Genomic DNA, 13,367 nt, shown 5'->3' with positions numbered 1-13,367 from the left:
TTAATTTGGGAGGGGTACAACTCGAGTCGTCCCTGTCCCTTGATTTCGAACCTTAAGGCCAATAAAATAATGTCCAAGGGGTTATTGCGTCTTCTTGTGAATGTTAACACTTTAGATCATGACATTCCTTCCATAGACTCAGTGCCTGTAGTGAATGAGTACCAAGACATATTTCCTGATGATTTGCCTGAAGTTCCTCCCCCTCAAGAGAATGACTTTGGTATCGACTTAGAACCCGATACTAAACCAATTACAATTCCTCCTTATAGAATGACTCCAGTTGAACTCAAAGAGTTGAAGCTCCAGTTAAAATATATCACTCATAAGGGTTTCATTCAGACGAGCATATCCTCTTGGGGTGCTCCAGTGTTGTTTATGAAAAAGAAAGCTGGAACCTTAGAATGTGTATCAATTATCAACATCTCAACAAAGTCACTTTCAAGAATAAGTATCCACTTCCTAGAATAGATGACTTGTTCGATCAACTCCAAGGGTCTAGTTTTTTATTGAAGATTTATCTTTGTTCAGGGTACCATCAACTCAGGGTTAGAGATGGAGATATCCCAAAGACAGCCTTTCGTACCCGTTATAGTCATTATAAGTTCCTAGTTATGTCATTTGGTCTCACGAATGCACCTACTGCATTTATGAATCTAATGAACAGGGTTTGCTGTAAATACCGTGACTAATTCGTCATAGTATTCATTGATGACATTCTCATCTACTCTAACACCTAGGAAGATCATGAACAACATTTGAGACTAACCTTGAAGGTACTTAGACAACACCAGCTGTATGCCAAATTCAGCAAGTGTGAATTCTGGCTTAGATCAGTGACCTTCCTGGGTCATGTTATGTTCCACAAAGGTGTAAAGGTAGATCCCAAGAAGACTGAAGCTGTTAAGAACTGACCAAAACCTCTTACGTCCTTAGATATTTGTAGCTTCTTGGGATTTGTTGGTTATTATCGCAGGTTCATGAAGGGTTTTTCTTCCATTGCTGCCTCACTAACATCTTTGACTAAGAATAAGGCCAACTTTGAATGGACGGAGGCTTATGAGAAGAGTTTCCATGATCTCAAGGATAGACTCACTTAAGCCGCGGTTCATACTTTGCCTAAGTATGGTGAGAATTACACTGTGTATTGTGATGCATCTAGGGTTTATTTGAGTTGTGTGGTAAGGTGATAGCTTATGTGTCTAGACAGCTCAAGGTTCATGAGAAGAATTATCCCACTCATGACCTGGAATTGGCAGCTATGGTGTTTACACTAAAGCTGTGGAGTCACTACTTGTATGGGGTGCATGTGGATGTATTTGCAAACCACAAGAGTCTTCAGTACGTGTTCGCACAGAGAGAGTTGAATCTATTTCAACATATATGGTCAGAGTTGTTGAAGGACTATGACATTAATGTCACTACCATCCAGGTAAAGCTAGTGTTGTAGCTGATGCTTTGAGTGGGATGAGTATAGGAAGTACAACCCACGTTAAGGATGGGAAGAAGGAATTGGTGAAAGATATACATCGACTAGACAGACTGGGTGTGTGGTTGGTTGACTTTACTAGTGGGGGTGTTTTAGTTCATCCTATTTCTGAATCATGCTTAGTAGTTGAAGTTAAGGAGGGTCAGCATCTTGATCCCATGTTGATAAAGCTGAAGGACTCAGTGTTGGATAAGATGAATGAGTCTTTTGCTTTGAGAGATGATGACATACTTAGGTACCAGGACAGGCTCTGTGTACCAGATTTGGGTGATTTGAGGATCAGGATCATTGCAGAGGCCCATGGTTCCAGATATTCCATACATCCAGGTTCCACTAAGATGTATCGTGATCTTAAGCAGATCTATTGGTGGGATTGCATGAAGAAGGACATCGCAGAATATGTGGCCAGGTGCCTTAATTTTCAACAGGTTAAGGCAGAACATCTAAATCCTAGCGGTCTTACTTAGATAATTGAGGTTCCGACTTGGAAATAGGAGGCCATTAATATGGACTTCGTGTTTGGTCTTCCGAAGACTATGAGACAACATGACTCCATATGGGTTATTTTGGACTGGATGAGTAAGTTTGCCCACTTTATCCATGTGAAAACTACTTATAGAGCCGAGGATTATGTGAAACTCTACATTGATGAGTTTGTGAGATGGAATGAGATTTCTTTTTCTATCATTTCAGATAGAGGAGCTCAGTTAACTTTACATTTCTGGAGATCATTCTAGAAGAGATTAGGTACGCAGTGAAGCTTAATACTGCATTTAATCCTTAGACTGATGGGTAGTTGAATGCACCATTCAAACATTGGAGGAAATTTTGAGGGCGTGTGTGATTGACTTCAAGGGTAGTTGGGACGTCCATCTACCGTTGATAGAGTTCTTGTACAATAATAACTGTCACTCTATCATTGGGATGGCACCGTTTGAGGCACTTTATGGTAGAAGGTGTAGGTCCCCAGTTGGGTGGTTTGAGGTTGGAGAGTCATCTATTTTTGGTCCAGAGATCATACATGAGGCCTTAGAGAAGGTCATAGTAATTAGGGACAGTTTGGTTACTTCTTACAGTTGGTAGAAGTCTTACGCAGACAGTTTAAAATGGCCCTTAGAGTTAGATGTTGGTGACCAGGTCTATTTGAAGATATCACCTATGACGGGGGTGATCAGGTTTGGTAGGAAGGGGAAGTTGAGTCCGAGGTATGTTGGGTTATTGAGATCCTACAACGTAAGGGTGAGGTGGCCTATGAGTTGGCATTGCCTGCTAATCTATATTCTGTTCATCCAGTGTTTCATGTCTGTATGTAAAAGAAGTGCCTAAGCGATCTAGCATAGATTTTACCTGTTGAAGGTTTAAGGGTTGATGAAAATTGTCCTATGAGGAGGTACGTGTTGAGATCTTAGACAGACTAGTCAAGCGGCTGAGGAACAAGGAGATCGCCACTCTGAAGGCATTGTGGAAGAGTCATCTTGTTGGGGGAGGGGCGGGCTACATGGGAGGCCGAGGCCGATATGAGGTACCTCTACCCTTATCTTTTCAACTCTTGAGGTTAGACTCCCTACTCTGAAGTCTAAGTTACCTTAGCTCTCCATTATTTATTGCTATTGCTCGATTGTGTATAGTAACTATGTTATTATCTGTTTGGCATTACACAAAATAGTTAGTAGTGTCATTTGTCGATGAATGTTGCTAAAGGGGGATAATGTAACAACCCTGAAAATGGATATGATAAGTAATTCTTAATGTGTCTAGAATGCCTACAATTCAACCAGGGTTCACACGGATTGATGCGCGTAGGTTCAGACCTTGGAACCCTTACGACAACCATGTCAACTAACATGGGGAGTTATTTGAGCTAGGAAAGGTTGGGTAAAGCCATGTAAGAATCTCGAATACGAAGATTTACTCGAATGAGTCTTTACCAAAGTTAAAAGGGAAAATCGTAGTTTTGAAGGGTCTAGGGGTAAAATGGTTTCCGAGCTAAGGGTAGTATTGTAATTACCCTAAATATATAATTTATTATTTAATTAATAAGGTATAAGGGCATTTTGGAAGAGAAGACCGAAAATGGGCTCTTGAAGTGAAGTCTTGCTCCACCCAGGTTCGAACCTAGGTGGAATCGACGAATTAAAGTTGTATTTATTTATGTTATTAAATTAATGTAATTAATTACTAATTATTATTCATTAGTTGATTTAAAATAAAAGGGAAATCAGATTTTTATTTAATAAAACCTTATTTCACTAAATCCTAAACTAGACTCCTAAGCCTAATAAAACTCCAACTCTCTCATGTCTATTTCTCAACTCTCACGTTCAATCTCTCTTTTTTTGATGATTCTCTCTGCCAAATAATTTCAAGAACAGTAGGTAAGCCAAATTTCTTCACACTTGAAGAACTCACAAACTAAAATTTTAAACAAACAACTAATCAATTGTGTAGGCAAAGAGAAGGGTTTCCGTCGAGTTTGGTGTTGAACTTTTTGTGTTGGTCGTGTGTTTGGAGGAGTTATTTGGCAAGCAATTCGAGGTTTGAACGTCAAAAAGGTATGGTTTCTCTTCTCTCTTGGTACCTTTCCCAAGGGACCCCTAAAGGTTCAGAATATTCAGTAAAAAAACTAGGGTTGTTCCCCGTTGCATGTCCTTGTCACTAGCTACCAATGATTCGTAGGTTGGGTATATTTCATGGTAGATATTAGGAGTTTTTTTTCGTTATGAATATGTTCATGTGTGTGTGTTTGAAATCGTATGAAGGATCACCTATGTGATCCGAAATTATGTTCATGTGTGTGGAATGTGAATTATGACTATGTGCCTCGAGTTGATGGCTCTAAAAAGTGGTGTTAGTTCTTTGTATTTTGTGTACACATGTTTATATAAATGATGATGTTCATAAGCGATGTAAAGATGCTGATTTTAGTGCAATTCCTTATCGAATGAAATCTTGAAAATGCACCTAAAGAACTCACTAAAAACTACTTAAGACGTCTAAACATTCAATGTTAAAGAAATGAGAAAATAGTATGCAAAAAAATTCCAGCACCTTGTTAATGAATTTCGGCCAAGCTAGAGGAAAATTCAGGCTATAAAAAATGAATTAAAACAAGTGAGGTCATGGAGGGTTTAACCCGTGACCTCACCTTGTTAAAAGTCATGAAAATAAAGAAGTAAAAAGGATGTGGTGAAGGGGAATCGAACCATAGTTTTGGGATGGAAAATGATGTATGAAAATAAGAAATGAGAGGAGTGGGATTCAAACCAACAACCTCTACGTCAAGCTTAAGGAAAACTGAGAAGAAAATAAATGTGAGGCGTGGGTATCGAACCCACGACCTGTAGGCAGTAAAGGAGAATAAAAAATGAAGAGAAAAGAAATGTGAGTGGTGGGAATTGAACACACGACCTCTAGGCAGTAAAGGAGAATTTCAAGAAAAATAATGTAAGGCTGTGGGGGTTTGATCCCACAACCTCATGGTTAACTCGAGAATTTCAAGGAAAATAAATAAAAAAATAAAAGGGGTTGTGGGGGTTCAAACCCACAACCCGTAGGCCAAGAAAGAAATTTTTGATGAAAGTCAAGGAAATGTTCATGTTGGGGATCGATCTAGTGTCCCAATGTCATGTGTACTGAAATTAAATACAAAGAAAAATGTGAAGTGTAATCCAATGGATTTGAAATTGGGTTCCCTTACTCAAATTCCGTATTGATACATAAGTCATACGTGAATTAAATATTCAAGAATAATGATGCCTACTTAGATCGAAATTGAGATCTTAGCATACATACAAGATGCATAAGTCTTGTACCACATAATCTTAGGAAGATGTGAATCACTTAAACGAACTATGTGCGAAGCCTCATGGCTTGTATGTAAAGACCCATAAATCTAGTATACATTTAAAAATAAGTGAATCTAAGATGTATGTAGTGAAATGATGTAACCCTAGAAGGGTTAAGTAAGAATGTAAACCACACTAAATTTCCAAGTGCATTCGCACATGATGAAATGAACAATGATATGAAAAATGAAACAACGAAATAATCAATGAAATGATGAAACCCTAGAAGGGTTAAATAAGAGTGCGAAACACACTAAATGTCTAAGTGATTGACATATGAGTAAATGAACATTCACGTAAAAGGGGGCGAGTAATTATGAAGAGCAAATGTGATAATGCTAATGAATGTGGTGACAACATGATATGAGGCTTACGTAAAAGAGGAGATCAATCTCAAATAAGCCTAAGTAAAAGTTACCAAAACGTACTCACCTATGAGAGTATAAAGTTAATGAAAAGATCAGTCTTAATGAACACTCTAATGAAAGTTTTGAGATTAACACACTTAATACTAATGATGAGATGACAAATAATCTTTTGAGCTATGATGTCCTCATACTGGAATCTAACTTCCATGACTTATGAGTTGAATGTAATGGAACTTATACTAATCACTGATAGACTAGCTATGAGCGGTGATGCCTTCTTTTGGGAAAGGCATAGGTTCACGTAACTCTAATGAGATGAGACTATCCGGCATGCCGGGTATGGGTCTCCCTCTATCTCCTACTCTTTGAACATATAGTGCAAATATAGGGATCTGGAGGGGTTCAATTACATTCATAATGCTCACATGATCTATGTCAGTTAAAGTTAAAGTTCCCCATGAATGAATGAGTCCAGCCTCAAATGAAGCACATAATGAAACGAATCATGCCAAAGGTGTTAGGATAGGATAATCAAGAGGTGAGTTAGATTAAGTAATGACACTAGGTTATTCTTGATCATTGCACAGCGAACCCGATGAAAGTCTTAAACTACATCCTAGGTATAGCTGGTGTTTACACTAGCCCATGAATAAAATGAAATGAAGTACGTATGAATGAATGAAGTAGACTCTGTGTTTGCTTAATAAGGATCCCTATTTGAGCTCCCATATGTTGAGCCCTCATTTATAGAAAGTCTTGATGTCAATTCCATGATTCCTAGGTCTCATGGCATATGAACGAATGCCATGCAAAGTGTTTTATGATATATGCAATATGTTTTGTGCTATGTGCAAGATGTTATGTACTGTGTGCAATATGATAAGTATGATGATGTATGTTAATCTCATGGCATGAATTTCCTATTCCAAATTTTGAAAGTTCACTCACTTTCCTAATCCAAATTTGGAATGCTTACCAACTTTCCTAATCCCTATTTGGCAAGTCCACAGACTTGACTTCCCATAATCATGTTGTTAGGAAAGATCTATTATTACTCATTCATGTCCTTGGTTTATGCTTGAATATACCCATACTTAGTACAAATGTGTACTAACCCTATACAACTTTACAATTTTAGGTACAGGCACACGTGGATGCTAGATCTACAGGTTGATGCTGAAACTATCCGGACGTGGAGCATTCATCCAGACTTGGCAGGGCCTCATGATTTAGAGAATGCTTGCTCATTATATTGTAGCTTAGTTATAGGATTGAGCTAGTGGAGGATGTTCCAGTAGTGTTTCTTATATTTCCTACTTTAGACTTTGTATTGGTGCCATTTTTCGCAATTATACATTTAATGCAGTATCCAATTATTTCTTTCAGTTGATAATGTTAATGTTAGATGGTTGATTGTTAACATTATGAATATACGTAGAATGACCTTTATGCATGAAAAGAAACAAAAGATTTTCAATGCTAAAATTAACCTAGATGAAGTAAGAATGACATAAGTAGGCTTGTTTGCGACCTCAGAGAGGTCAACGATGCCGGTCTCATCTTGGGTCTAGACTCCAGCCGTGACATGCTATGTGAATTATGTGTCCTTGTCGGTGTTACTTTATATATTATGATAATCATGGCCTTGTCGGCAACTACTTGATATACTATGATGTTTTTTTAAAGTTGATTTATGTGAAGTATGATCATATTCATCTACTTGTGATTAAAGTGAAAATATGTGTTCTTCTCTTGATGTGGTTAGGTGATCATGTTAGACTATGACTACGTCATTATTTGTAGTCATAGAGTTGATGCATGATTATTCCTACTTGACTAAATGAGTCTATGATGGTTATATGGATCATGTTATAGTACTGTATAGGATGACTTAGCTGATAATGGTTATTCCTATGTTTTTCTGTAATTATATGCAATATGTGCTAAAGTGAAGTATTGGTCTCTTGTGTGGTAGACTTGTGTCCCTTACTTGAAACATACATGAATGTGAATATGAGATGTCTTGACCTTAGGATACCAAAGCCTTTTAAATATTGCATATATGAATGACATGAGACATTGAATGATTCTAAGAAGGTCCTTTATGTAAAACCTTTTACCTAGTGGTAAGGTTATGAACCTTGAAATCGAAAGCCATAATGGTATCCCATTTGTATGAATGATGGAACTACAGTTTGTTGGCATGAACGACATCATATCATCTTTAGGAAAGTCATTAAGCTATCCTCTTTGCATTCTAAGGAAGCATCAAGGACCTATTTGGTAGGGTGAATGTGATTGGATTATGAACTATATATGGAACCCCTTCGTATGATTGTTTTATTTAAATTACTCTTTGAGAATAAGGTCTAGCACCGTGCGAGTATGGTGTTGGAAATAGCTCTTATGAATAACAAGACTAGAGTACAAAGGAACCCTTCATATTCCTTAACCATGTGCCTACATGGGATGTGTACAAGTTCTACCATTGGGGAGTTGAACACCGTCCATCAGAGTAGGTTACAACTCTTCATTCCATGCTTTTCTACCATGGTCTATGTCAGTTATTTCCTACCCTCATCATATGGAATACCTAATAGTATTGGAGAAGTATATGATGTTTAGATTGAGGTATGTGACGTTTTGTAGACATTGTATAATAGGCTTTAAAGATGTTAGTGAGAGTTCCTAGGTCTTCTCCAAAACTATTACTTGAATGTCCTTTATGTGATAGTCTTAAATGAACTAATGAATGTAATGACTCAAGTTAACAAAGCGTGTTAAATGAAGTACTTATTTAGAGTAGTTAAGGGTTGTCTAGTTAAGGTGTGAAGGCGACATAAAGATGGGCATTTCATATCTTACCTAGATAAGTCTTAAGAATGACACTAGTTAGGAAAATTGGTTGATAAGTGGACATGATTCAAACATACGTAGTCTAAGAATTAATTAGTTTATATTGAAGAGGTCAAGCATGAACATTTCCTCTTTATTTACTTGAGTAGGTATCTAGATAACCTTTTGAAAGAAAATGGCAAATTCTATGAATACTATTGTCCTAAGTGAGAATAGACTTATCCTAGGTAATCTAAAGGATTTCTTAAGTGTATGTGAAAGGGATTCTATGGGCATTCGCTTTGTAATCACTCAAGTGAACATTAGAATCACCTTTGGTAGGAGGATCTCATCTTTATGTGTTGGGTGTATTGGAAGTGTGTATATCTGATTATGGATGGTCTTAAGGATCATTTAGGTGTGCCTAGAGAGGTTATACGGGAGGTCTCTCTTTGTATTACTTAAGTTAGTCTTAGGATAGATCTAAGTGGGGAATTACATGCTAGAAAGTATCCAATATGAAGTTGAGGAACTTCATTGTAACAGTGAAGGAGTTCATTATACCTGTGAACTTGGTTACTGTAAAGTTGTTCTTAAAATGTGATACATTGATGAAGTGTTATCTTATGTGTTTCTAAGGTGATAAATGTTGTTCTTATGCTTATAGTATGATAATTAAATAAAAATGTGCATATTTCCATTCAATATTTGTTATCATGATTTTTATGAATTATCCCGTACTTAGTAAATGTGGTTGTACTAATTCCATGCTTTTATCTATCTATGAAGTGATTCATATGTGAAGGTTCCATTGGAAGATAAGATTGGATTATATGATCTCTCAAGCAAGTTTGAACTATGTACTCATTTGAGTCGAGGGCATGAATGTCTTTTATTTGTATTATTGAAGTATTGTAATAGAGTTAGTATTACTATATTCCTATTGTATGAATCATGCACCAAGTACTCTTGTGTCTAAGATTTGATGAAATGAGACGTAGTATTTGTTATGGATTTTATATGAAAGATATTTGAAAGACTATTCGAATGTTTGTGAAAAGTTTTAATTCCGCACTTTCATATGTATGTATGAGATAAACAATACGAAAAGGCTTGTTCAAGACCTCCGAAGTATGCCGTGTCATGATTCGAGATTGACACTATCTTCTAGGTTTTGGTCTTGGGTCATGACCAATATGGTATTATAACATAGGTTATTAAAGTAGTCTTAGGAATCAAAGTCTCATCAAGTCACATCTAATAGAGTCTTGACCATTGGTGTGAGTCGCGACATATCTATGGGTGAGAAGCAACATGACGATATAGTTTCCCTTATTTTCTACTTCTATGTCGTGCCGTAGAGTAAAAGTTATGAGTAATCTTTTCTTATGGTTTTACTTCTGTTATAAGAGATGAATACGAGGAGGAAACCTGCTAGCAGAGTTGAGGAGAATGATGTGAATGAGGAGATTCCTCCTCAAGTTGAGCAAGTTCCTTAATGTGCTCAAGGTGATAAAGTCCCTATTGTGGGGGAGATAATGATGTTCCAGTTGTTCCCACAGAACTGACAAATGGGAAGATTTACTTTAGCCTGAGTTTTGACTACCCATGTGTAGAGTGGTGTTGCGCCTAGAGTGAATATTGTAGAGAATACTATGACATATATATTGAGAGATTTTTTGAGGATAAATCTTCCTATCTTTCTTAGCTCTAAGGTGGGAGATGATCCTAAGAGTTTCTAGATGGTGTGTACACGGTGTTGAGTGCCATGGGGGTGACTTCTAGGGAGAAGGAGGAGCTAGCTTTGTATCAATTGAGGGAGGTTTCTCAAGTGGGGTGTACTTAATCGAAAGATAATACCCCTGTTTAGTCGGAACCTATTGAGTGGTAAAAAATTAAAGAAGCTTTTCTAGGAAAGTACTTCCCCGTGAGAGGAGGGAGGTGAAGGTAGAGGAGTTCATCTATCTCAATCAAGGCAATATGAGTGTTGAAGAATAATCTTTGAAGTTCTATATGTTTTCTATATATGATTCATCCCTTGTGTCTAACCCTAGGAATTAGAGGAGTAGGTTTGTGACCGAGGTCGCCTATTAGTGAGAGAGGAATGTCGTACGGCCATGCTACATGATAAGATGACCCTATCTAGACTCAGTGTTTATGCTCAATCAATTGATGAGTCTAAACTTGGTAAAATTGCTAGAAACTTGAAGATAAGTGGTTCAAGTGATCAAAGTCAACCTAGGTTCAATAAGAAGTTTGCAACTCAAGAAGAACCTAGGGGTGCTAAGGTGAAATTTGAGAAAGCAGGTGGTTCTCAAAATGGAAAGCCTACATGTGCGACTTACGGAAAGAGTCACTATGGGGAATTCCTATTGGGTACAACGAGTTGTTTTTGATTTGGTAAATATGGACACAAAGTGATGGATTGTTCTACTAGATATGGTAAGAAAGTTGCTCCTAATGTTCCAAAAGATGACGCTCCAAAGAAAAGGCGTTTCTCTGCACTCCGGACTAGAAGAGATAAGCCGGATGAGGGTGATGATGATGATGGCAAGTTATTGTATTTCTCTCTTTAAGTGATATGAATTCCTTCTAAGTGGGGGAGTATGGTTAGTAGATGGGTTAGATGGTCATAGAAGCTTGTTGCATGTGCATAGTGTTTAGGAGTCTTGTTGGAATTGAATTTCATTGATTCCTTGCATTGTGCATTTCATGAAGTTATGATTATGTTGTAAAATGTGATTATATGGCTTTATATTGCGTATTAGCATGTCTCCTCATGAATTGCCTAAATGTAGGATTTTTGATATTTGGAAGCATGTTCACTATGATGACTGCAAGTTTACTGTAATGGTTTTGCAAAATTGTCTAATTCATTGTTTGGTCAAAAATTGTTGAAATGTATTTATAAATTATGTATATGATCATGATAATGAATGTAAAATGATTTTTTTTCTATTTGGAACGAATGATGTATGTTTTATGGCATTATGAGTTCTAGAATTTCTTCTAGTTTCTTGTTGTGTTGTGAATCACTTGATTATGTGAAATTGATGTTTCTTCTAGATTTTTTTATTGTATAAGGTGTTATGTGGTATTATTATGATATTTTATCTGAATTTCTACTCTTAGAAGTTTTTGGAGAGTGGCAAATTTCATTCGAGGAAGAATATTGTTCAAGTGGGGAAGAATGTGACACCTCGAAAATGACTTTGGTGACGCTAGATCCTAGCATGTTTTTCATGAGCTTATAAGGTACTAAAATGGTTTATAATTTGGTATTGAGTCAGTGTATAAAGATTTAGGTGCATTTGAAGTCAAACGTCAAGGGACGACCAACACGTTCGACGACTAGTCACCTATGTGCCTCATGTGTATTTATGTAACTACATGTGTGTTTCATGAGTTAATGAGGTATTTATATGATTTATTATAGTGTTTACAGGTAGTTTGTCATGTTTTAAGAGTTTGGAGGTCAAACGTCCAAGAATGTCCATGACGTTGAAAGAATTGCCGTAAAACGACCTTGTGTATCTTGAAAAGTTTTGTTGAGTTTTACGTGTTCGTATTGGATGAAATTGATATAGGAGGTAATAAAATCATATAATATTATATTAGTGTTGGAAGCTTCCGAGAAAAGGTCCCTAAGGACCATCCAAGGGTCCTTGAGGAAGGACCCTTCCTAGAGTCAAAGGCTTTCTTGGCCAGTCCAAAGATGGAGGTAAACGATAGCTCGTTGTCCAGTCCACGCCCTGCCGATTGGATTAGTGGTCCAAGATTTAGCCTAGGGGGCACAAAATCCCAGTGTAAAGTCTCTGAACCCATCTACGGACAGCTAGGACAGTCCGTTTGTGGACCAACGACCTGTCCATGGACAATCGTGGGTAGGACTGGTTTTCTGCGCAGTTCACTGTAAAGTGAAGGGGTGATGATAAATTCATCCCACTTCCAAATAAGAGTTTATGATGTTACTTAGGGGTATTTTTAGTATTTTAAGTGGATATATAAGTCCCACATACCTAGATGAATTCATTATTACAAATCAAAACCCCAAATCTCTAAAAAATTCTCTAGAACTCCATTGAAGCCAAAACTCAAGAAAAGGATTGGATTGGAGATTTGAGTGGTGATTCTTCATAAAATTGGTAGATTAACATCAGTTAGGTGTAATTTTTGATCCTTGAAACTCTATTCATCAAGGAGCCCAAAACTCAAAGAGTTCTCTAAAGTTTTCTAAAGATAAACTTGTCCAATTTTATGATCTATCCATGGGTTCTTGCATAAAGGTTTTGAATCATTATATATTGATTATATTGATGTTAATTAGATTATTTTGATTCAATTAACCTATGAACCCATGTAATTGATAAACCGTAGATTTTGACTACTTTGTGGGTGACTTGGTATTGACTTAATGCTTATGAATTCTAGTTTTGTTTTCTATGGGACATTGAATGATGTAAGAATCGTATTTAATTTATGTGTAGGTTGTCTTATATTGATAAATATATATATATTGAATTGACCTGGATTCATTGAGTATTATGATTTTTGTATTTATTTGATGTTCATGGCCATGGGTAAGGGCCTTTTGGTATTGAATTGGATGATTTAGTAATGGATTCAAGTGGTGAGAATGGATTGGTGGTAAGCTTCCCTATTTATTTTTATATTATGATATGTATCTCTTGTATTATATTGTTATTGGTATGGTCCACTTATGATGGCGGTGCTATGTGAATGATGTCGGTTTGTCGATATTACTTTATGTATTATGATGATCATGGCCTTGTCGACAACTAGTTGATATAATATGATGATTTGTGCAATTGA

At 36.8% G+C, this 13,367-nt stretch overlaps 1 long non-coding RNA gene across 1 annotated transcript in view; it reads left to right on the top strand.

The window, feature by feature from the left end:
• LOC112941347 (uncharacterized) overlaps window positions 1–7,064 on the top strand; it is a 52,594-nt gene extending 45,530 nt beyond the window's left edge. Inside the window, exons 4-5 of the long non-coding RNA XR_003246487.2 lie at window positions 3,935–4,038; window positions 6,838–7,064. This is a non-coding gene — a long non-coding RNA (uncharacterized lncRNA). The remainder of the gene's footprint in view (window positions 1–3,934; window positions 4,039–6,837) is intronic.
• The last annotated feature ends 6,303 nt before the right edge of the window (window positions 7,065–13,367 follow it).

Source organism: Solanum lycopersicum, chromosome 4 (assembly GCF_036512215.1).
Source record: "Solanum lycopersicum chromosome 4, SLM_r2.1".
NCBI lineage: Eukaryota > Viridiplantae > Streptophyta > Magnoliopsida > Solanales > Solanaceae > Solanum > Solanum lycopersicum.
Note: the sequence above shows the minus strand (reverse complement) of the source record. Positions and strands in the feature narration are given on the sequence as shown.